Here is a 26296-nt window from a genome sequence, read left to right on the forward strand (position 1 = left end):
GAAAGGTGGCTCATCTGTGTGTTTGGTGGGATGCTTCTACTGAAACTTCTCACCACTGCTGCTGCAGGTGGATGGATGTCCAGATATGTCCATCAGTGCTGCACGTGTGGGATGAAAGGAGAAATAACTAAATGTGCCTCAGGAACACTGAGTTACCCTTGGGATGATAAAGACAATCTTGAAAGCAAAAATAATTAATTTTCTTATTAATCCAGTCTCAGCAAAACAAACCACATCTGTGCTGTTTTCCACCTCTCACCCTTCACTAGTCTTCAAGATAATGGCTTTGCTAGAAATAGGAATGCCAAGGCTTTTTGATCTCCAGCACCCCCATAGACCACTCACACTCTCTTTTGCTATGAAAGTGATTTCTCACTAGGGAACTGAGAAAGATTTCAAAGAACACGAAATACAATGAGCAGAAACCTGTTTTCTCTCATCAGGCACTTTGTAACACTGGCTGCAAATCTGCTGTATCGGGATGGAGAATATGGCCTAAGTACCTACATGTTAGAGGGTTTCCGTATAAAGAGGTGTTGCTGCTGTGTGGGTGAAAGAATCAGACCTAGGTTTGATACAACCAGAAGCAAACACAATTTCTAGCCCTTTGCTGTCCTGAGTGAGACCTTCACAAAGCTAATGCAAAGAATCACAGCCTGCAGAAAAATCGCTGGGTTTTAGGCCATGTGCTGCAAAGACACTCCTGGGTTTGCTGTAAGTCCCAAAATCACACCAAAACCACAGAATAAATGGATAATGCTATGTATGGTAGAGCACTTCTCAGTATGCCCAGTTAACTCGAACTCTGTTTTAATCTGGATGTATTAAAAACTCCCCAGAATCGAGTCAGTGCCTGTGTCCAGATATATGAGCATTTACGGGGCACACGAGACTTCCACTAAATAAATCATGTGATCTCTCCCAGGCTCAGGAGCCCCTGCAGCTCATTCATACAGAGCCAATGAATCACAGCTATGTTGAGCAGGGAGCTGTACAGCACAGCCCATCAGGACCTCATTTTCTTACTGTGGACATGGTAGTAATATTGCCCCCACTGATCACTGCCGAGAGTCCCAGCCACAGATCACGCCAGCTCTGGGCAAGGCAGCAATTCTGTTTCCTCACAGCAGGTTACAGCTGACATCAGTCATCCCCTGGGCCTGCAGAGGTGGCCTGAGGCTGCCAGAGTGTCTCAGCCAGCACCTTGAGCATCTCTGCACTATGGGCAGGAAAGGGAAAGGAGGAGGAAACGAGCTAGTGGAGCTAATGGAGGAGATATGTTTGGAGGAGAACCGTTTGCCCAAACAGATGGATTAGTGCTTGCCTGATATCCACCTCCAGTTCCCTGAGCTGTTAATAGCCTCAGCCTCTCCCAGTGTTAGTCACAGAAGTGCTGTTCAGAAAAAGGAACCATTTCCTTTGCTGGGCTGGAAAAAGCAGCCTATATAGTATCTTTCTTCTTTCTCCTGTCTGGTTGTCTCAGCACTGTCTGGCCGCAGCCTCATTTATTTCAACCACCCGCAGCTGGGGCATCGAGCCCACGTTTACCTTGGTCCTGGGACACGGCAATTTCCTAGGACAGACTGAAATGGCCCTCACAGCCCACCTCCACCCCACTGCCTGCTGGACACAGGGGAAAGGCAAAATGAAAGAAAGCCAGCTGGGTTTGGTTTTAAGGAGGCAAATTACTATTTGAATGGGAGAACAAGCCAGTTGCAGACTGCAGTGGAGGATTGGGATTGATGTGAGTAGATGGGGTATGTCTTCAGAAGATGGAACTGAAGTCACCACCATGAATGTGCACATTCCTCTCTCACAGGAATCAAACCCACCCTCGCCAAGTGCCTCTGGAAGAGTGGAGTGAATGAAGGGGCTTAGTTTTTACTGAATGGCTTTTTTGGGGGAGATGTCACTGCTAAATCAAACCCAGGAGCTTCCACAGTGAGCAGAAACCTTCTTTGGCCATAACCTTACAGAGTATCTTCAGAAGCTAATACAGCTTTGGAACAGAAATCTGTCCTTTGAAATGAATTGTAACATACCTAATACTACATAGTTTTACTTCAAAGACTGCCTATTTGCTCTGCATTTGTCAGCACTTCCTGTGAGACTCCTAATACTAGATTAGTATGGAAAATGTGGGAACATTGGGTTACTCCATTTGAATATGTTAGGCCATCTTTTCTATAGACAAAGGGCTCATCAAATAATGGACTTTCCTTGAAGATAGACCTGCTATATTGAGAAACACAAAAGTCACTCAGCAGTTACCTCAAAGACACGGTAACCTTATATTTTCTGAAGGAAAGAATGACCCATGGATACTGCAGCATGAACTGCTCTTCTCCTGTTCATTATTCAGGGGAGGTCTTCACCTATCACGTTACAGAAGCATTTCATACCTTCATAGAGTTCATTTTCCCCCAGGTGCTCTCCACTGTGCTTGATATTAATTATTTGTGATAGTTAACATTTACTGAAAGGTATCACAATATCCCTCCCAGCCACAGGGAAAGGAGCTAATACCTCAGGTAAGCAAAAAGCAGTTTTCCCTATGGAAAAACAGCATGATTTCAGCATGAGCTGGCTGCTCCACATTACCACTGACCCAGAGAGGACTGGTTATCTGAAAGAGGCACCAGCCATCACCTCCCTCAGGGGTGAGCTGAGATCTGATACAAGAAGTCAGCACAAAGCAATCCGATGTCCACTCGGTGTAACTGCCTCCCTCCTGGTGTTAAAGAGGTCATAACTCTTCTCAAATCCAAAATACTCTTATTGTGTACAACTTGTTGCAATATAACTGAGAAACACCTCTCTGTCAGGCCTTCCCTAACCACAGGCATGTTCTTGTGTACAAATAAATAAAAATCAAGAAATTGCATGGCTCTGTTTTCTCAAAATCCCTTACAGTTACTCGTTCTTTCATCAGAACTTTTCCCAGCCACCTCACATTTCTGGTATCTCTGTCTGCTGGGATTACTTTCTGCAGTAGATCTGAGAGGGACTTGAGAAGGACAGGGGCTATAATCTTGCTTCTGTGAGTATAAGAATGGCTGTCCTAAACCACAGCAAAAGTCTGTCCAGGATGCTGTCTCTGGTAGCAGATAACAGCCAGGTGTAAGGGACTTAAATGGAGGAAGTGGGAATACCCTCCAAATGATCATCTTGTTTGCCACTTTTTTTATTCTATTGGTGGTAGACAGGGATGAGCCAAAGTTAATCACTGCAGTGGTACAGCTTAAAGAGAGTAAAGGGCTGCTGTTTATAAGCAATCAGTTCAGCTGAGTTGTTTTACTGATACCAATTTTAAAGAAGTTTATGACAATGTGATTTCTAAGTTGTTACTAATGACCTACAGTGTCTTTGCATGAGTGCACATGTTATTTATAGTGCAGGCAGAGTTTAATCCCAGGTATGACATGGATAATCAATGATAAGTAAATACTGAGGTATAAAATCACAATTTATCCTGGATTAAGCATCATGAACTAGCTGAGAACAGTACAGTGCAATGTTTTTTAAAGAGATAATTCTCTTGGAACTTGGTTTACTGCACTTTCCTGAATTGAAAAACACACCTCATTATCATCCTGCCAATGCTTCCCAATATTTAAGTACCTGAAGAATAAGTTACCTAAACTTAAGCAACTTTAACTTACTTACATACGTACTCCCTTTCAAAATCTATTTATTTGTCATTTATTTGGTATCATTTTCATGTGGAACTCTCTGGTCATTCCCTTCAGGCAGCAAGGGGTCTCTTATTTGAGTGTAATAAAGAAAGCCCTGCTGTTCTGTTTTTCCAGGAATGTGCTAACATTTTCTGTCTTGATTTGCTTTCTGGACCCAACCAATATTTGGTGGCATGGTATTTATTTTGCTTTAACAGCAAGATAACACACTTCAGAAATGAAAGTATTCACAAATTATTCTAGGAGTGTCACCGCAAAAGGAGGTCAATAAGGAATTAAAACATTATCATTCCCAGTTCCTTATATGTGCTATCCACAAACACGTTACAAATTGACATTACAAAATCCTGACCATCGGTAGGAACTAATGATTACCAGTTAGTTTCTCTGCCCAGAAATCTTAAAAACAGATATTCCTAACAAGTGTGAGTTATGTGTTAGTAACACAGAGATTGCTCATGCCCTGATTTATGACAAAAAAGGTAGGAAAAAACCCTGTCAATAAGACAGTTCCAAACTGTCCCAATGGATTAAAAAAGCCAGGCCCTGTTGCCACATCAATATCCAGGTTTTCTACTCGATACCATAATTGTCATAAAATGTTGTCAAGGGAATTAGCATTTTTCCTGAGTTTGCCATAAAGATATACGTGAACAGGTATTTAATGACACCCTTTATTAGAGCTGGACCAGCAGGGATCTTGCATGTATATATCTAACCTGGAATTGTGTTTAAATTTGGGCTACTTAGACAAATCAAAACCCAGATAGCGTCAGGAAAGTCAAAACCCATCAGAATTTCAGCCTCAGTCTGGAACAGAAGCAGCAAGGACCCTGGCTTTCATCTTACCACAATTTCAAAGTTTCAGTGCTTGCAAAGTATTTCACTTGGGATGCGCCTAAACAATCTGAAGCCTCAAATAACACTATTACCTGGGCAATAAAATGGCATTTTTGTAGATTGTTTAGGATCCCCAGAGAATACATGGCAGGGGGGAAGGAGGGTGAAGGCTGGTGAATTGAAATATAAAGTGAAATTGGAATTGAGGCATTTTGGGAACATTGCTGAGCTGAATGGCAGTTCAAAGAACCCTGGCTAAATGATGTATGAAAACTTCAATACAGTTTTGTTTTAGGCTTGGCTGCACAGGGAATATGTGCTAATAACCTGAATCATCAAAAATAAATTTTTTCAATGTTCATTTCTTTTGAATTAACATCCGTGAGCATGGTCTCATCACATTCATTTAAGGTTGTGTTCTGATGTTGCACATGGCAGCATGTTTTGAGGAACCGAATTCCCTTTGTAGAATTGGACTACTTGGCTTCCTATGATGAAAATGTGGGTTTTTTCTTTCCCAGGACAGCAGTTATCCACAATGATGGTTTTTAATTAGGGACAACTTTACATACAATGTTAAGTATTTAAGCTGCGGGGGGAAAATTCTGAAAGGACACTAAGGAATCTAGACAAATAATGGCATTAGCTGAAATACTGAAGAGCATTGCTGAATTCCCTTATAAGGAACTAAAATTCACTGGCCTTGACCTTTGTTGGCCAAGGAGGGATCTAAACTTCTTTTTGTTGAAATCTCATAGCAGGTTAAACAAGAGGTAGCTACTATAAATGCTTTTTTAAAAAAAACAAACCCTAATGCAAACAAAAATAAAACCACCAAGATTTTAAAACAGTTTTACCAGAAAGGGAAAACCTGAGTTCCTTTCATCTCTCATGTAAAGGAATTAAAATATTTAAGTATTATCTTCAAATTAAAGCCTGCTGTTTCTGTTTCAGACAGGAAATGTGTTAGTGATCAAAATATGACTGGGCTTTTCCCAGCTATGTATTTTAATCTAATAAAAGTTATTATTTCTCTTCACAATCCCTACCTCTTCACAGCCTCACACTACCATCCACAAACAGCATTCTCCCTGATTGCACAGATCATCCCTTGCAGCAAGAAGCAGGTTTCTGAAATCAGCAGTGTCAAGAGACAACATGGAGACCCTGAAGATGGTGGGCTGAAGGTTGTAATGCTGCCCCATCCCACCTCACCAGTGAGATCTGAGCGCGCCTGCGTCTGAAACTGGTGACGAGGAACATAAATTCCACACAGACACATAAATGGTCCACTGTGGCAGGGCAATATTAGACTCTGCTGCACTGCAACAGAATGCCTTCATTACATTTCTATGACAAATATCTCCCTGGCACTGCTGCAATTATCAACGGGCTTGATTAAGGGATTGATTTGAATGCAAACAGCATAATTGACCCAGGAGAAAAGATGAATGGATATGGCCAACACAGCCTTTAAGTAAGTGTGTTACAGATAGATGGGAGTATGGGGAAATGTCGCCAGTCACAATTTATTATATTGCCATTCTCCCTCAAAGGAAAACAACAGGAAACCTGCTTTTGTTGCATACAGCATATATACCATTTTTGCATCATATGACGGCTTTTTACACAGCCTTCAAAGGTTTGAAATGGGTCATTTAATTTAGTGCATCCATAAACCAGTGATCTATACTAGTTGAGACATGAAAAAAAGGTAATGAACATTTAGCCAGAAGCCCTTTTACAAATAACAATAAACAAGATGACTATTGGAATAATAGTTCAGGTTTTGTCACTTTCTAGTGAGTGGGGAAAAATGAAACACGGTTGGAACTTTTTGAACCACCGATATCCGATTTCTGGAAATTATTCCTTGTTGTTACTTGGCAGCTTTAATTATCTTTTGTAACATCACTAGTATTTAGAGGACTTCTATTTGCCCACAGATATTTGTTCTCATGTATCTCAATGAAGGCACCGTCTCAAGGGTAAAAATTGCACCAAGAAGTACACAATAAGTAGTTAATAAACAAAAGAAAACAAGTAAATATTGTTTGTGTTCATGAGTGTACCTTGCTAAGGCTGGTCCCTATTCTTCTGAGTAAACTAAGTGATGAATTTGGTTAATGTACAGAAGAATAACCAAGCTAATACAATTACTGAAATGACAGCATCTATCTTGCAGCCTAAAATTGCTGATGAAGGATGAGTGACACTCTCTGAAAGGTAAGGAGATTAATATCATTGCCTTCATTTGTCCTGGAGCACGAGGGGAGTCTGCTAATTTCCCAGTGTGCACTGATCTGCTCTCCAAGACAACATAGTGAAGATTTGCATTGCTCTCATGTCAGACTCAAGTAACTCCCACAACCGCAAAGCAAACAATTTTGGGGGTGCATTTACAGTAGGTTGAAGTTGGTCAAGCGGCATGAAAAATATACACTCATCTCACTGCACCGCGGCTGCTCGGTTTGTAATGGCAGCACTGCCAGTTCTGCTGCCAGAAGTCACCCCTTCAGCATCACTGAACCCGCCCCTGCTTGGGAGCAACCACTGCAAACAAAGGCAGTGCAGCTCCACTAACACACTCAGCGACGAGAGGGAAGAACAGCAGAGTAGTAAAATAGTCTCTTATAACTCAGCTCAAAGAAATGCATCAATGTTTTCTACTCTGTCATTTAGTTAAGTATTAGTTCAAGCAGCAACTGGAATCCAGATCTTCCCCTTTTGTCAGGAAGTCCCTCTCACTACAGGCATTCATTCATTCCAATAAATATTCACATATTTTGTATAACCTGTGGGGGTCCCATCAAACCAGAGAGAAACAACCCTTTTGAAACTAATTCACATATTTCTGACAGGGTTCCCTGTCTCCACAGGTGTTAAGAGCAAAATGCTGAGGAAAAACAGCGCACCCATACCCTGAGAGAGAGCTGTAACTACAGGCTTCTGATTCTAAAAATGCCATTATTACCTGTAGTCAGCAACATCTCAGCAAAGACTTGCTTGATTTTCTGTAAAAAAAGAAGCAAGCACTCAAATAAAGAAGTTGGTTTATGCTTTGAGCTTTGTGACTATGCAATATATTCATGTTGATTTAACCATATCAATAATCAAACCAAATCATCTACAGAGAGTCTGTAGAGTCATTGATTGATTCCTAAGACAGCACTGCTCCGTGAAGAGCAGCTGGGTCTGAATGTGGTAAGCGAGGACAGGAAAGATGAGAACAAATCAAACTCCCATCACTTGTGTGCTGTATAGTGCCTGACATCCTGCTGCCCAAAGAAATGAACCAGCAAAATAATAAGTAGAGGAGCTCTTAATCGACTTAGTTAACCAGCCATTTAAAAAGAAATCCTGCTTGATGCACTTTATGTTGATTTTTCAAGCCCGAACCCTTGACTATTATGATTAATACAGCTCTACCCAGGTTTCCCAGGCCATTTGCTACCATGGAACAGGGATAAAATTAAGCAAGGGGAATGCAAATCACAGTGGTAAGAACACTTTAGAACACCAAGCTATGCAGATAGAGGTCAACTCACCATCCTTCATGCAACATCTAGCAGCAATGGCACCAGCTCAGCTCCCAGAAGCAGCTGAAAATTATGGATACCCCAAACAATTCCATGGCTGTGAGCTAAGCTACATGAAATCCAATACAATTCAAACACAAGGAGATGAGAAAATTTAAATAGTTTTACTTTGTAGTCTAGCTCAGCCTGAAAAGACACACAACAATGCTTAGTCACCATCTTCCCCCAGTTATGCTCAGCCTAAATGTCCTCAGCTGGACTGCATTTTCCCATTCTCCCAATGCGGGGTTGGTGCAATAAACGCATCTGGGATGCACCTTTCCTTCTCTTTAGATGCCTCCTTCTTTGCTCACTTTCTTATCTGAATTTTTTTCTCCCTTTGCCTCCCTCAATCATTTGAAGGCTCAGACTTTAAACCATAAAATATTTATTATGTGCACATTCAGAAGAATAAACTAAAGATGCTTTGGGGCTAGAGATGTTAGTGACTCTTGAATAATTCGAGTCGTGTTTTTAAGGGAAACACTTCACATATGGAAGCAGCCACCAATGCCCAGGTGCTCTATTCCTACTTCTATTTTATCCTGTTCTGATCTCTAGTTGCCCTAAGCAGGCTTAATTTACCTAACATTCCCTTTCATCTGCTTCATTTGCAAAAGTGTTTCAGATGAATTAATAATACAGAGCACCAGATAAATGCATACAGGCAAAGTTGACAGTTGTCAAGCTTGCCACCACCACCATATATTAATGTTCTACATCTCTCCATCCATCTTCTTAATATATTACTGACATTTGCACCGTATGTGTTAAGCACAGGTGTGAAAGGGCCACTGCAGGGAAAACAAAGAAATATTCAAATGCTAAACAACTGTTTAAACCCTACATATTCTATATTCAAATTAGGCTTCCAATTGAAAAAAAAAAAAAGAGGCAAAAATTTCAAAATATAGAATCCAAAATATACTAACATCCCCTGCTGAGCTCTTAGCTGAAACACTATCCTAATGCTTTCATTAACAGTATGAGTGACATTTGTTATAATAGTGATAAAGTCATTTAATTACTAAGGAGAGCTTTAGAAATAGATGAGCTGCCTTGAAAAGATGTGGCATTTGATGACAGGGTGCTCTCACCACAGGGTTGTAGATGCAGCTGGATAGTTTAGAAACCCAGATTTGGATCTGGAGATCATCAATCACACTTTAAACTTATTTAACAATATAAAAAGTATTCAGAGAGATAGACTAGGCTATTTTAAAAATAGATTACACACTTCTAGGATTTTGTGTGTGTGCAGATGGACTATTAGGAATAAACTGAGTTTTCTCTGCCTCTCTGCCCTCGCAAGCACTCGTGTGTCACATGTATCTAAAGGAAACAGTTGAGCAGGGCAAGTTATAATAAACCCAGGATCAGGCAGCAGGAGGACTCAGGTATCTTGTGAACACACAGTGAAGGAGGGACTCAAAATCCCACTCTCTGTAATTCCTCAGCCCCCTTTTCGTGCCACCCCCCAGAAATGAGGGTGGCTCTACCACTTCCCCTGCCCTGAGCAGCAGGTGCAGAGCAACAAGGCAGGTAAGAGCCCCAGTATCGACTGCCAGACCTGTGAGAGAGTATCAGGGGCTGGTTTCTTTGTCCATGCCCAAGAGCAGGCTTCAAAATCTTCCCAGTGAGATCTGGAAGGGGGCTGCAGCAGGGCTACACAAATTTTCAGTCTCTCTTGCATTAAGCACCCGCTCCCAGCCACTGCTGGACGCAGCTTACTGAACTTGTGTATCCACTAATGCTTTCCACCTCTCTTTCAATTGCTCTTTGAAGAAGAAAAATAGGAAAAATATGGAGGCAAATAGGTGACTTGCATAGAGAAATTTAAAAAATAGCTCGATGGTTCCATAGAAATATTTCCTGAACATCTGTCTGTGCACACTAACCACGTACCAGACATCATCCTTCATGATGGCCCAGAGGAAGCATTTGCCAATGCAGCTCTTCCTATTCATATGTTTTTCAAATGTTTATGGCACTTTCATTTGTACTGGACATGACATGATGTCAGTGTAGCATTTTCTCTCCTTATGTCTTTGTGATATTATTAGTGACAAGAAGAAAGGCATGCTGTGTGCACAGAAGCAGCTTTTCAAAGGCAAATTACCCAGCTGCTGTGCCTGATTTTTATTTTATAAAGGGCAACAGTTAATGATTAATTATAAAATAAAAATAATGAGAGACAGCCCAAGGTATCTGCCTTTGGAAAAGCTGCTATTGCGCAGGCAAAACGTCTGTCCTCCCTCTGGGAATTGCATTAGGCAGACACAAGGTGGGGACTGCATCTTCAAAGGGACAAGCACTTAAGGTCATGGCTCACTCCTCCAGTACCCCAAATCCTCCCCATGTTCTCCATTTAAACCTCTGGAAATTGCAACATCACCCCTCACCCCGCCAGTTTTTTAAAACTGTAGCTTCTTTTTTAATTAGTTTAAAAATTTTTTTGAACATTATGGACTTTAGATACAGAAAATATGTCTTCACAACTCTCAGGATACAGAATTGAGGCTTTTCATCAATTAAACACCCACATACTACAAACTCTCTGTACTCACTCTCTCTCTGCCCCCCTTGCCAGTCCCCAGACAGTTGCCTTTAAGTGAGATGAAACTTTTCACTGTTAAAATCACAAAGTTCCACGCTGAGCGTTTGACAGACTTTTTTCAATGGTATCAGACAATTCCCCTCTCCACTTCTTTGGCTTCCCCACCTAAGAGCCTGGAATAAGGATGCCTGGAGAGCCACTATGAAAGCATCCATCACTGAAAGCAGCCATAGCCAAAAGCATTTTGAAATCCTACAGTTGGAAACGGGACAAAAGAACAAGGTTTTAAGTTATCAAATATTCTCTGATTTATCCTATTATGCCAGCAAATTCATACCCTAAAATTTGCCAGCCCTATATTATGCCAGCAAATTCATACCCTAAAGTTTGCCAGCCCTATTTTAACACAGTGCTGTTGCACTGTGCCTTAAGCTACTACAAAAATAAGCTTACTAACTGAGAGAGGTGATTCATGTATATTGTACAGGTCATTTCTGACAAGCCAGGTGGATCACATTGATTAATCTAGTAAAAAAAAAGACAGAGAGAATAATACATAAAGCTCAGTGGTGAATGGCATAAAGAAACAGTTACATCCAGAAGAAAATCTGATGGAAAGAAGATGAGCTTATGCCCCACTTCAGATTGGAAGCAAAGCAGTATTTAATGATTATGACAGAAACGAAGCCATGCAGTGAACTTTACCTTGAGTAATGAGCGTTAGTTATCATCACCAAAGGGCTTTGGGTAAATAGTTCAGTACAGAATCAGCTTGTTGGGTTTTGATTTTGCATCTAACTGTGTAAGCAGCTTGAAATAACGAAGTGCAGAAATCTCTGTAGAATATTCTGCAATGAAAATGCTTCTTCAGTGTCACCTGAAACTGGTCATTAATCTGCTGTACAGATATTTAGAGGAGATTATCTGGGTTTTCTCTTGTTCTGAGTGGCTTCCAGCTCCAGCGGGGTCAGGAGGTGACCACCAGCTCCGTGTGGACAGAGCCCCTGAGGGTACCTGGGGCTGTGGGTCCATCACCTCCTGGCAGCCACGGATGTACTGCAGAGCATCCCCCCTGAGCTGGATGCCTGGGCTTGGGCAAATGAATCCAGTTCTCTGTCTTTTCCACACCACTGAAGCTACTGTCTGGCACCTTTGTTATTATCTCACCACTTATCTGGGAAGCTATTTCAAATTTTGGAAAGCCAGTATGTTTTTTTAGTCATCTTATTCTGTTGTTTCTTCTTTTTGTTCCTGATCTGAAGTCCATAGAAATCACTGCAAGGGCAGTGGGGTTTTTTTGGTGTGCTGAGACCTAGTTATATTTTCTCTAATGAAATGTTATTTGCCAGTGGCATTGAGTTAAGTACATACCAAAATCAATCCCAATTTCTTTAACTTCCTAAAGGTTCTCCTCTTTGCTTCTATTCTTAAGGCAGTTCTCATCTAAGTACTGCAGTGTATTACTGGAGCTAATGGTTTCTCAGGCTGCAAGGACGGATAGGATCTATCTATAGATAATAGGAGCCTCCAGAGTTAACTCTTAACTATCATTAAACAGCTTTAGAAAGAATATAAAGGTCTCATACTACAGAACTGGAGTCTCTAGGTAACAAAGGTTTGAAAGAAATTCATCCTCTTGAATTGTGAATCTGTAATTGCCTACTGCAGGATTTCTGTGGCTCTTCCCAAACAATCTAATTCTGGTCATCACCAGTGATCTCACAGCCCAGCTCTGCCCCTGAGCCCATTTCCTTTGGCTGTATTCACAGCCTGCCCATTGTTACTTTTTATCTGCTGATGGGCAGGTTCATTTTTTGAATTTTCTTTGGAAGTTTTCTGAAGAACAGACTTCCATATTTCATTATTTCTATTATTAGATACAACTATAAGATTTAGTCCAGAGCAATGCAAGTTAAAGGAGTCATTTCCCTTGTAATTCATCCATTTCATTCTCAAAGTGGTGCTGTACTAATTAACTAGTGGTTAGGAACATTTTGATATAGATATCATTTTTTAAAGATATGAAAAATTAATTCTACTGTAATTACCAGGTTCACAGTCTGTGAGTGCTGATCTTTTGATACACCTGCTAAACTCTGAAACATACCACTTAACGTGTCACTAAAGTTCCAAACTTAATGGAGACAATCAACTGGCAATAAAGTGGTTTTAATTTTGATAAGTCTACCTGGAGGAATTAACTGGACAGAGTTTAAGTCCTCGTTTTTAGTAGTTCAGCAAGTTAGTCCTGCTGGTTTTACTTCTGGTTCCATTTTTTAATAATCCAAATTTTCAACAGCTGTAAATATTTATTAATTATTATGATATTCCTTTCTCAGTCTTTGTTTTTCACTCCAGTGACTAGAATACAGATTGAATGTGACTTACCATTTTGAAGGCAAAACCAAATCTGTGAACCCTGTGAGTTCTCCCCAAAGTTCAGTTAATTCTGAAAAAACTGATCTACATTTGAAGTGGTCTTCAAAACAAAATTGCAGTTCTTTTCAAGTTACATTAACATTGGACAGATTTGCAAAAATGGTTAGTGATGCTTTTCTCTTTTATGTGCCTTTGATTTTGACGTGCTGCTTGAATAACAGAGCAGCAGCTTGCCTGGTCTCTCTGTTCTCCAACACTGCAGTTAAAAGTGCTGGCCACAGGATGACATATCCTAGACAAAGGGAAGGAAAGGTGGCACTTGTGGCTGTTTCACGGATTCCTGACAAAAGAGGAAACAGGAGGAAACATGGGAGGAATAAGCAGTGAGTGATATCCACATTCTAGCATGGAGAGGAAGGGGAAAAGGGCATATCCCCGGGGATCCTGGAGCTGAGCAAAAATGAAAGCACAAACAGCTTTAAACATGGATGAGAGAAGACAACTTGAGAAGAGAAAAAAACATCAGCTCAGACACAGCCCTGAGCAGCCCTGGCTCCAGAAACACAAGGGTGTGCTCCTGGGGATCAGGCAACGTGGACTGTCCTGTCCCAGGGTCTCAGTGAACACCTTCATCTGCACCACACAAAGGCACGATTGCAAAGCTGTTCTTTGGGCACCTCAGAACATCAGAGCTCTCTCACAGCAAATAGTAAAATTTTACCTACTACCAGACGTTTACCAAGGGTCTCACAAAACTAGTGAGCCTGAGCTCCCTCTGCAGTTTCAGCTTTCAGAAAGTTGGACATAATGTTACATGTCAATGGGGTCCCATTTCTTAATTTAAAAAAATAGAATAAAAATTATGACTTGCTAACTTGTGCCTTGGAGGTACTCTGGAGGTACTCCCACCCTGCCTACAATGCTGAACTTAGTTGCAATTGATATTCATTATTTCCTTATTTAGCCTGAAAAATAATTCTTCAGACACATCCAGAATGGAGTCATAATCTAGTCCATGAATAAACCCGGTAATATTTCACTAGTGTGATAGTTAGACACTCCACAAATGAAGAAAAAAGGATAAACAACCTAAAATGGTTGTTTCCTTTTTTTTTTAAAGCACAATTAATTACGTGTGTAAATACATTAGCAACAGCAACAGCTCTGGACAAGCAATTAGACAAGTAATTATAGAGAAAATGCAATGGAAGGCTCAGACAGATGACCACCTGTCTGCTCGCCATCCCAGGTGTTCCTGTGCTCTCTGCATTGTTTGTATAGGTTTATAAAAAACGTCTGTTCACGGAACTCAGACACAGCTACAAAATGCAATACATGGAAGTACAAAGAAACTCAGCCCTCCCATAAACATTTTTCTTTTCCTTTCTCCTACCACTGCTGTCAGCCCAAGGAACAGTTCTTGTACTCACCAAAGCACATAAACTTCAATACACGTGCTAAAACATGTCCTTGTCACTGGGTTTAAATATGTGCTCAGGTGCTCTGCTCAGTTAGTCCAAGACTAGGTTTGTGTTTAATTACGTTTCTTAAAATGGGGGGGAGGTGCTACTTTTAAAACTTATATTCCTCAAGGTAAAACTGTCAGTCAGAAACATATACAAATTTTTTTTCAAGTTCCCCGGAATCAGATGTTTCACCGTTCTCATCCTTCTGGAATATACCATACTTAGTGCCCAGAATTCCATTTTAATCAATCTGGACATGTGCAAGACAGTGCATATTGCCAGTGGGATTTACATAGGATTCTGTTGCTTAGAAGAAACTGTACTGTGAAATCAGTATCTTTGTCTGGTTCTCATATGTCCTTTAGATACCTTCAGAGGCAAACCAATGCCTTACCACATCCACACTTAAATACTGATTTAAAATGTTAGAAGCGACCTCTTTTTCTTGGAGTTCTGATCCTTTTTTTCTGTTACAAAACTGTTTTCCTACCGGAAAAAAATGGGATAATCCTTTACATGAGACTGCTGCAGTTACTTTAAGATCTGTTGTTTTACCTCACTAAATACAGTATTTGGGAAGGGATTTTTTTCAGTAATTTATTCCCTTGAGACAAGTTTATAGCAACTAAACTAATTAGGCATGAGTCTAAGTAAACACGAAAATGCTAATATGCTTCTGAGTGCCTGCACCTAATTAATTAGGTTTTGTTTTATATTTATCTTTCAGCCTATATGAAAGTCTCCCATGTGACAGGAGCACTTAATTTCCTTTCCATGCTCAACGTCATCTCACCTTCTACAGCTCCTGTCTCAGGATGGGAGAGGCTGCCCCAATCTGTGCAACAACACAGGTTGGATAAAAAGAATCTGAACTGAGAAAATTAAAGGTATAAAATTGGGAAAAACATTCACCCTCACACAGCTGTTCATAGAATTCATCAATTTAAAGTGCAAATACACTTTTGCAGTGGAAATCTGGTTTATTTTTAACAGGAATTTAGACTTTTTCTAAACTTTACTATACTGTACTAGATAGTATTTGCATCAATAATCCCATCCTCTGCGTGCATTAGCACTGCAGTGCCCTAAACAGGATGATAGAATTCAAAGTTTAAAATTGCTGTAGTTTTTTAAAGGCTACCTCCTGGTTTAAGGACACATATATTTGGTCTTCACACTCTTCTGTGCACTTCTAGCAGATGACACCAAAACCCCTGCTCACAGTCCAAACTGAAAATAATGTCATGCACAAAAACACGGACACTTTTAAGTTCACATATTAAGAGGTTCTTAAGAATGAGGAAAAAATCTGGTGTTGCCACTTCTGAGGAGCAGCAGGTAGAAAAGCAACAGTGTCAGTCCTTCAGGTGTACTAACTGCACTGCTTTCTCAGTATTAATGAACACAGCTTGCCCATGTCGGGTCCTTGATGCTAAGCAAGGCTGTTTAGGCAGCAATTGTGCCAGATTAAGGGGTTATCACTCTACTTTTTGCTGATCCTATCGTCCATTTCATCACTACTGGAGGTTACAGGCTTCTCCAAACTGTCAACTAAGGGCATGTGTAATTGCTTCTAACCCAGTTCTGTCTAAATTAATCCAACAGCTAAAACACTTCTAATAACAGGAGTTATCTAGCACAGCTCAGCTCGGCAAAACTGGCCCGTGGAGAGACTACAAATGCAGTTACACTGACAGATCAGAGAGCCTGCTGGTTTCAGGGAAGGGGTGATGAACAGCTGAAGATGAGGTGTGGAGCAGCAGGAAAACTTTGACACAAGTGAACTGAATCCAAAATGGCAATCTGATAGTAGTGTGACTGTGCTCTGACTTTACATCTCAGATAGGTGCACAATAAATATTGATGTCTGGTTTAACAAAGCACTGCTTGGTGAACATCAGACCTTGTCAGCTGCTTCTTTCTTATGCCTCATTTTCCTTTTTAGGTCTCAGAGTATCAGCAATCTGCAGTAGGCAATTACAGCACTATTAGTGAAATGTGACCAACCTGATGGGGAGTGACAGTGGGAAAGGCATGGAGACACTTCCTCCTGCTGCCTTCAGACACAACTGGCTCAGTATGAGCGGGTCAAAACTCATATAATCAGCTTTGTTCCAGAGAGCAACTCAAGGGAGCTTTTAAAGGCACTCTTAACTGGCTCAAGACCTAAAGTTAATGAGAATGGAAAAGCATGTCTGGGACGGTTGGCAAAAGCAGATCTTACACGTGCATAACAGGGGAGAGCTTATAAATGTATTTCCATAATAACTCTCTTTACCAGGAAAATTCTTTTCTTCCTCTGCTGTGCCAGCACAGTGCATCTACCCAGGGCTCTCTGTCCTCCCTCGTGCTTTTAGAAACCACCTTTCCACTCCTCCAGGGACCTGAGAACCACCTTTCAAGCCACTCAGTACCTCCTCCTTCCATCTCCTCCCTCCCCTTCACCTTTTTTCCTCCCTCTTTGCTACGAGTTAACTCATTGATAGCATCAAAACACCAAGCCCAAGTTTTGAGGAAAGGCAGCGCTCAGGAAACTGGTTTACTGGGTGGCTACTGGTTCCTGTATCTACAGACAGTTGTAAATCTGCTGACTTTGTTAACAAAAACCAGAACCAAGTCCCTAATTTTTCATTTTCTTTCATTTTCAGAAAATGCCACAAAGTTCTCTGTATCAACAAGTGAAACTGGAATTCTGCAACTCGGAAAATCTCAGCTCTGCTAATTCAGACTTTTTAAAGAGTTTTACAGACAAACAGAAAAACATCACTTAGCTGATTATCCAGTTCAGCTAAAAATCTCTTTTATAAAGATATTTAACAAAAAGTCACAAAATGCAACAGCAAAAGCAAATAATCATGGGTATTTCTTTGGTTATTTTCCTTTCAACCGAATTAACAAGTCCACAAAAGTGTTACTGAGGACATGAAACCAGTGGGTTTCTTACCTGAAAGATATGCAGTCACAAAAGTAGGTGCCTTGGTGCTTTTAGAAGTCCTCCTTGAGACTTGGATCCTTTGATGTCTTTCTAGTTGATTTTAAAATAAAACTACTTACCTGTGTTCATCTCTTTTTGCCAACTATTTGCTGGCACCATTATATATAACATTAATTCCAAAAGGGTAAGATTTCACTCTGTGAGACTAATCTCTTTAGAGGAAAATGATCCCTTCCTTTTTTTCTACCTTTTTTTCTACCTTTGTATCTGAGAACATATAGGTATGTTCTCAGAACTATACCTATATACCAATCATTTTGATAAGTGAATGACATTTCCCATATTTTTTCAGCCTCTGGTTCTCAGCCTTTCCACAGAAGATGGTGGCCCTCACCAGGTACCAATCTCATAACTACTGGCTCTCACCAAATACTATGGTTTTCAAAATAGTGAAATACTAAGAGCCTAACAAGAATTTAAAAAATAAAGCTTATTTTAAAATCTTTCTCTCTTGAAACGTAAATATTATCTGGAAACAGTTGGTTTAAAAATTAACATGAATTCTGAAAAAAATAAAAGATTCTCTTGATATTTTCAGAAGGGGAATGTAATTTCTTAGTCTAACTCTTTTAAAATTGTAGCTTACACTGGTTGTTTGCTGGGGGTTTAGTGCTGGGAGACAATTTGGCAATTAGAGACATTTTCTAGCTACCCAGGACCTGGAGCTCAGAATTCATGAATTAGAAAAAAACTTGCACTTAGAGGAATAGTTGCTAAGAGGATCTGATGGCTGCAAGTTACCTCAGCTTCAGCCCCCCAAACCACTCCCATACTGAATGGGAGACGTTTATAAAACTGAAACATTTTCATACAACCTTTTTTTGTTCCCCTCACAAAATAGTCATGATAGATATGACACAAAAGCATCGGAATAATTACAGGTCAGAGAAATTCCAACAAACTTTTGAATTTCATTCTCATTTCTCAGTTGTTTCCCATCTATACTTAACAGCTATTAAAAAAGAAAATATCTTTAAAAAATGCAGCACATACCTTGTTATGGTGTCACAGTTACAGCTTCAACAGAAGACCCAGGGGCAGTGGATGAGGAATGTTGGTGTGGGACATATTCGAAGACAGTCTGTGTGGGATGTTACATGGCCTTCTTTGCACATTCATCCCTTGTGTCTATCCAAAGTGTTTTTATCAGTTTTCCAGTCATGTTCCAGTGACAAAGTCAGTGTGATTTCAGGAACTGGCCTGGACGTGGGGCTCCTGCCTCCCCCTCACATACACACACTCTTTGTGCTTAATACTTGCTGACGATTCAGGCAGAAATCATTTAATCAATTCACATTTAATGACTACTTCAAGGGTAGTTTTACCACTTCTTGAGCTATACACATTTTCTCTCCACAGTTCGTGAGGAAACTTTCCAGAGTTCTGGAGCCGGGACTGTAGCATTTACCACAGCTGACACGTCCTGTCATGGTGGCAATCCTGAGGCAGGGTCAGACGGGCTCTCTTTTGACTTAAAAACTAGCCAGGGTTTTCACAGAATCACAGACTTCTGGGATTCCCCAAATCCATAGGTATTGGGTTTCCCTGGGAGGCAGCTATGGGAGGAGAGCTTCCAGGGACTGCAGCTCCCACAAGCCCATGCAATTATCAAATGGACACTGTGAGGCAAAGGCACCTTTTACCCAGCCTGAGTTTCACCTTTTTCCAGGCACACCAGCTCCTGCCGCCTCAGAATCCGAGCTTCTAGCAACCAGCACTGAATTATGATGGTTTTTTTTAGACTTCCTCCATCAGGAGAACCGAGTCTTAAATGAAAAACCTGGGATTATGGAAAGTGTCACAGATCCACCCCTCAGCCTCTGGCCCTCAGCCCTCAGCGAAGCCCACCAGGCCCTCAGAGCCGCCTGGCCCCTCAGACAGCAAAACCAGCTATTTTATGTGCCCGAAATGAGAGTTTTTAAAGTTCTTTTCATCCCAAACTTGGCATTTTATGTTCCTGATCATCCTGGAGTCTGAAGAAGAAAACAGTACATGTAGGCCTCCCATACAGCAGCATTTGCTCAGTGCATTTGGGCTGACATTTCATTCTTCTTTTCTTTTTTCATTAAAAAAAAAAGATCCTAATTGAAAACCCTGCAGAGAAGCTGTCAAGTTAAATTTATGACAAAGGTAGCTGCTTCTGCAGGTTGGTTTTCAAATCCGTGGCTTGAAATGTGACTGACACGTGTGACACGCTCTGACAGGAAAAGAGCTCGTTTGGAAGAACTTTTAAAAATCAATGTTTTTATAATTGGTCTGAGGGTCGGGAAATGGGAAGACAAAGACGCTTTGCTGTTTTTCGGCACATTTATAGGCCATGTTTCAGAAAATGAGTTCCTCAGGAAAATTTCTCCTAGGGGCAGCATTTAAGGATAAGTTTAAGTCCCACAGAGATTTCAGTAATATTAAAGGCTGAGTACAGATTTAAATGCTGTTAAAAGGGTTGATTTTTCTGACAGGCTTTCAAAATCCACTGTTCAGGGAATACACATTTAAAAAGGGGTTCACACGCCTAAGATGTGAAAATGTTGCCAGCAATAATGAAGTGCTGGTAAGCAGACATTTCTGAACCACAGAGTTCCAAAATTTCTTCTTAGATGAAATTTTCTCACATCCTTTTGTCTGATGTCTTCTTTCCAGTACTCATTTTAACTTAAATCAGTAGTACTCCATAGCAGATGGAGTAATTGATTGTAATTAGGTTTGGGTCAAGTCCTGAAAAAAAAGATAGGATTTCAATAAATGAATAAAGAAAGTCTTCATGTCTTAAAAGTAGCATATAACAGTGATTTGAATATATATTCAACCTCCTCATTATTTAATTATTCTGAATAGAAAAGTCTGATTTTCCTTGCTTTCAAGAGGAATCACTAAGTCTGCAGAATTTTCTTAAAGAAATCAAAATTGCCTTTAAACCAATGTCTTTGTATTTTGGGATTATTTTATTGCCCTTTTTTTTACATTCTGACTGAAAACCCACTTCTACTTTCAAAACTTTTATTTTCGCAAGTTTCCTCATTTTATCAACACAAATGTTTTCTCCAAAGCCTTTCAGAAGACTCCATTACAATCAGAACTTAAATACAAAATGAAAAAGAAAATATGTAGTGAAAAGGGTAGAACAGATGGGGAAAGAAAGTAAACCTTAACAAAATTCAAGTCCTTACAGATGTTACTTAAACATTGTAAACAAGGTTTTACTTTTCCCAATGGTCTCCTTCCTTGCCTTTGAATTTTTTGCAGTAATTCCTAATATTGCTGACAAAACTTCAGTCACTTGGATATGAAAAATATTGGGAGCCTTAGCATAGGTGTTGCAGGATTCCAGTTATGGTGTGCATTCATGAGACTTGTTGAGAGCAGGTTTTACCACCAGATTAATGATGTTTCTTTAGTCGTTGTTGTTTTTATCATATATTCAAATTCCATTATTAGGAGTATTTGCTCTATGTAGCCTTAGATGTCTAGCATGGCTGCCTAAATTAGGAGTCTAATCTTGTTAGGCTTTTCAGTAGTGAGTGGAGAGAGAAATATGGATTAAAAAGCAGAGCTATTCTAATCCACAAACTATTAACTATAAATATTTCTATTTATTTATTATAGCTAGGATGTATCTCCAGGAGATATTTATCTGTGCCTGTAAATGATGAATATGAAGTGAATTTAGACTGTAAGGATCTAAAACCTGGACTGTGTTTATAGAGAAAATTTCAGGCAAATGTATGTTACTGGTATTGTGACTCTTTTATAGCAGAGTAAGGTGAAAAGCAGATATCCAGGTTTCCATTCCAGTGCTAGTGGAACTGCTGTGCTACGCTTCCTCCCCTAAGAGCCCAAAGTAATCAATTTATTTACCAGAGCAAAAAATATCTGAAATTTTACAATTTCCTTAATATTGATTCCTGCTCACTGATGAGCTCTGAAGGGCCCTGATTTACATCACATTCAGTTAATATTATCAGTTCATTTATGATCTACACCCGGGATAGCTTATGGCTTCATGCATGGATAGTCACAGCAGCACTGATAAAATGAGATATTTATGGAGCTCAGGTACTAATTATTGGAGACTGGGCTGGCTGAAGGATGTCTTTTATCTGCAGGGTACTGCAACTAGACAAGTCCAATCTGTCAAGCTTCAAAACTCGAGCTAGGGGTTCCAATCACAGACTAAGCCCGCCTCTCCCAGACCAAAAAAAAGAAATATGTACATCAAGGCTTGTTGCTTCTAAGAAGCATCTTTGGATGCTGCAATGGTTTGCTTTGTTTAAGGAGTATGTCCTTCTTGTTTTACCTCTGACAAGAAACTGCTGGTGAGGCAGTTCTTTTGATTCAGATTCTCAAGCTAATCCCAACAGCTCCATTCTGCCTTGTATGTTTGTCATGAAATAAACACTATCTGAAATAGAGCCATGAACAGCTGTGCCAATTATACCAAACCAGCACCTTTATTTAATCACTCTTTTTGTCATTATTAACTAACTATTAAATTGAGTATTTACACAACACATTAAAAAAACGCAGAGTACACATATCTCAAAATAATATGCACCTGCCTAGAAACCATTACCACCCATGGACTGTATAGCTGATGAAAAAATGCACTTAAGGCTGTCTGATCGTGTAAAGTGCCTGACAAAGATTAACTCTCAAGCATTTTTTCCTTTAAGTTATCAAATAATTATAATTTCTACTGGAGCAGTTTTACTTACAGATTCATTACTACATAGTCTTAATTGCAATTTTGCAATATAATTTAGTAGATTCTTCCTTCATATATTGACTTACAATATTTTGATTCTATACAAAAATTCTCCCCTCACACCAGTTTACTTCAGTAATTCTCAGATCTAGGACTTTTCGTAAATGCATGATTTTCAATATGTGAGTAGTTCATTTTGCACATTTTGGTGACCTTCTGCGAGAACCAAAGGCACTGGATCTTGCAGAACACACCTTTTAAAGTAATTTTCCTAACAGCTTTGTGATTAAGCACTGCTTTTTCCTGTGAAAATCACCAAAGACTTTCAATGCCTTTGACACAAATAGCACCTATAATTTAAGGTATTGACAAAACACATCAAAACCTCACCTGGTTGCCATGGCAGGAAAATCTAAACTCTTGGGCCTAATGGTGGGAGTTAAATGCAAAAGGAAAGCTGTCTCAGTCAGTACTGCAGGATTTAAAGGAAGAGTAGAGGTGCAGTATTTATCAATTTGTTACATTAATATAATTTTCTTACGTTAGTTATCTGCATGAAAAAACCTGTGATTTTCCAAGAGGTCTTGATCCATGAATTTTACCAGCAACTGCAGAAAGGGTCATTAGAACCAGGCCAGAGCAGCAGCAGCACCTTATGAACATAAAAACCAAAACAAGTCAGTCTCAAGAAATACAAACAATACGTTTGTTCTGTTTTTCCTTACGTTTGAGTGTTCTGACAGTCATGATGGAAAAATCTACAGTCTGAACAGACAAACCTATGTCAATATCTTACTCCCAATTAGCACGAACAAGATGTTAAACTTCTAACTTATATTTTTATATCAACTAAAGGAGTGGCATATTTTAATCTTGGAAGCACTGAATTGGGGTTGAGCATTGTACATCATTCTATGAGAGGCTTTATCAGAATGTAAGTTTTAGAGTAAATTTGGCTTATTCTTATCAAAACATGCACACTACTAAGAAATTCCTCCTGCAGTAATCCAACAAAGGCTAATAACTTTGTATCTCCATGTCTTAAGCACTCCTTCTGTAAAAAGGGGGTAAAAATGCTTCCCAGGAACTGTTATGTTGTCTGCTGATCAGATACATCAGGCACATTTACATAAGTGGTTTCCATGATGTGATAATAATAAGGAAAATCATGGATTACAATGCATTTCACTTCAGTATTGTTAGTTTCATTGAGTCTCATTTAATGGATTTATTTCTCTTCGCACTGTTATCATAGTTCTTCACAATGCAGTATGAACTCTGAATTTAATTAATAATTTAATTAATATTCCCTTTGCTTTTTTCTCGGGATTGCTAAGAAAAATATAAATACAGAATCTAGCAGTTGATCATGAGATACTAGAACGAGGCCACTTCCTGAGCAAAGTCTTCATCATTGCCTTTTGTTTTACTCTTTTGCTCATTTAATTAGTTTCATTTGCCTTTGTACATTTCAACTTACTGTAAAATTACTGTGCACTTATGATATTTTCTACAGAATAAATTAGTATTACCAAAATCCAAATGGGGATAAATTAAATATGCCCTCAAACTGCTAATATCAACTATTTCCTAATTTTTGAGGCACTGACTGTTGATATGGATTTAATTGAATCCATTTGGATAATATGTATATTCTTGTACATAGACACGCTCCGTTCAATTATCTTAATATGTGTTATACCAACTGTGTCTACAGGGAAAATATATTACTAAAGTTGTTATTTAATAATTAATCGGATATTAATCACCGTTTTTTGCATCTCCAGCCACCTCGAACATTTATGGTTTTTCAATATTTACCAAGTAGTTATATTTTTATACAGAAAGCACTTTTTTCCCAGTAGAAAAATGTGTAGAAAATGTATAGAGACACAAGCCCTTCATTTCTCACCATTCTACTCAATAATTCTCTCCTCTTGCTTTATTTTTGCATCACATAAAATCTGTCGGTTTGGGTGAGCATTTTCAAGAGCATATATATGGCTTGGAACATACAACACTCATTTCAAAACCTGTCTTTTAATTTCAGAGCACGATTCGCATTTGCCATTTTAAAAGACAGCTCCTATTTTTAGGCCTCCAGTTTGCTTTAAATCATTTTAACCTCACTACCTCAGAAGTGGGGTTTTTTTTCCCCTGTTCTTCCTCTCTTTCCCGAAAGTTTTAGAATTTCTCTGAATTCACCAGACCTCGCTTCTGCAGGTAGTTACATGCACTCCTAACACTAAACGTTTGCTTGATTATCCTGGTGCTGAAAATGGGCACATTTAGTGAAGTGGAACAGGAGGAGATCAATAAAACACCTATCTGTGTTGTTAGCAGAGTACCTCATGTACTGTGCTTATATGCTGTACATAAACCAGCCTCGTAAAAGCTGAAAATAACCTTCCAATTGTCTCAAACAGACATTAATCACTTTGTTTGATATTATCATTTGCACTTGATACTAGACCAGCCAATATCAAGCACACAGCCAAAAAACAGAGAAAGATGGATGCACATCATAAATATTAACTAACACATTTTTAGGCTATAAACTCACTTTGTATCCTTCTCTTACTGAAGGATTTATTCTCCAACTTAATAACTGTAAATGTCCTATTCCATAATGGTTCTCCTTCCAGCTAGCTGTTTTCTCACCTTGTCCAAGCTTCTTCCTGTAAGACACCAAACTCAATCTCATCTGGAACAATTTTATAATGTGCCCATAATGGTAACAGCATTTCAGAATATTTCTGAAAGTCTCCTGAAAGAACTAATTAATCTCTTTTTTTTTTTTTTTTTTTATCCCCTGAAAACTTCAGCAGCATACCAAATTATGTAGTGAAATCAGAATCGCAGTGGAAAGCAGATGTTGTGTCTGGAGTTGACCTTTCTGGTGAATAAATTCCAAGCAAAACAACCCTCCTCCTGAGGCTCTCAGCATTACACTGCTGTTCTGCCCCCGTGTATTCAGCTTTTTGCACAGGAGGAATGAGAAGGCAACACCTGGAGGCAAAGTGATCATCTCCTCTCCAAGGTTTGTCAGGCTGGCAGAGGGGAGACATCACGTGCCTAAATCAGGGAAGAAGGAAGGGGGAAGGAACATTATTTCTATATTAAAAGGTTCCAAGCCTTTTTAGATATAAAGCTGATCAAGCTAAAGCTAAATGCAAGGTGATTTCTACTCACAAGTTTTTCTATTCTTCATAGATTCTAACTGTTATTTGGAGACAGATTTTGATAGAAACAAACTGTTCTTTGGGAAATTTCTGCAAAACAAGACATCCAATGGGCTTGACCTCAAACAACAAGAACACGAAGGGTTTTTTGCATCACTTTCAACTTGGATTTTCATTCTGCTTTCTACTTTTCTGTTCAATTCTTTGTTTCTGTATTTTGAAATCTTGCATTTTAGCTGTTCTCTGAATTCTCCAAAGGCCTTCTAGAGGATTTCAAGAAAGGGAGTCCTAAATTCTCCTTCTCTAAATTACAAAAAACTCTGAACGATTTCTGTTCTCAAACCATAGCACCACTGGAGAACAATTTTGTTCATAAACAACAGAATCTTTTCTTCCTGAATACATAAGATCATATTAAGAATCAACCAAAACTATATGTTATCCTGTTTACATTTTACCTTCATTCCTTCTCAGTACAATATGAAATAAATTTTCCTGAATCTTGTAATGAGAGAATTTAATATATCTGCATAGAAAAGTTTTAAAGAAGTATATTGAGTCACAAATTTTATGGGTTTTTCCCTCTCCATTCAGCCTCTGATACACAAAAAAAATTATACAAATGTGAATTCCAGAAATTGAGAAACAACTGTCCCTTTAAACTTAACAAATGCTGTCTAATGATTTTTGGTTTTTTAAAGGAGGAACTTGTTCCTCAGTAAGATGAAATATATGTTTCTCTCATGCCCATATTTCAAGTGGATAAGAGATTTTCAGCAGCTCATCACATTTGGAAGCATGTGTTCTGCTGAAAATGAAGGAGTTTTAAGTTCCAAAACCAGCTGTAATTTTTGAAGGTCACTGCCCACATTTATCACCTCTTAAAGGCCTTCCCATAAACC

At 39.3% G+C, this 26296-nt stretch overlaps 1 long non-coding RNA gene across 1 annotated transcript in view; it reads right to left on the reverse strand.

Annotated features, from left to right (window-relative positions):
- Positions 1-26296, reverse strand: part of LOC108502315 — an 81037-nt gene that overhangs the window by 52185 nt on the left and 2556 nt on the right. Inside the window, exons 2-4 of the long non-coding RNA XR_001876450.1 lie at positions 24776-24890; positions 22754-22864; positions 18504-20225 (exon numbers count right to left, since the gene is read on the reverse strand). This is a non-coding gene — a long non-coding RNA (uncharacterized LOC108502315). The remainder of the gene's footprint in view (positions 1-18503; positions 20226-22753; positions 22865-24775; positions 24891-26296) is intronic.

This window comes from Lepidothrix coronata, unplaced genomic scaffold, assembly GCF_001604755.1.
Source record: "Lepidothrix coronata isolate B3197 unplaced genomic scaffold, Lepidothrix_coronata-1.0 Scaffold116, whole genome shotgun sequence".
NCBI lineage: Eukaryota > Metazoa > Chordata > Aves > Passeriformes > Pipridae > Lepidothrix > Lepidothrix coronata.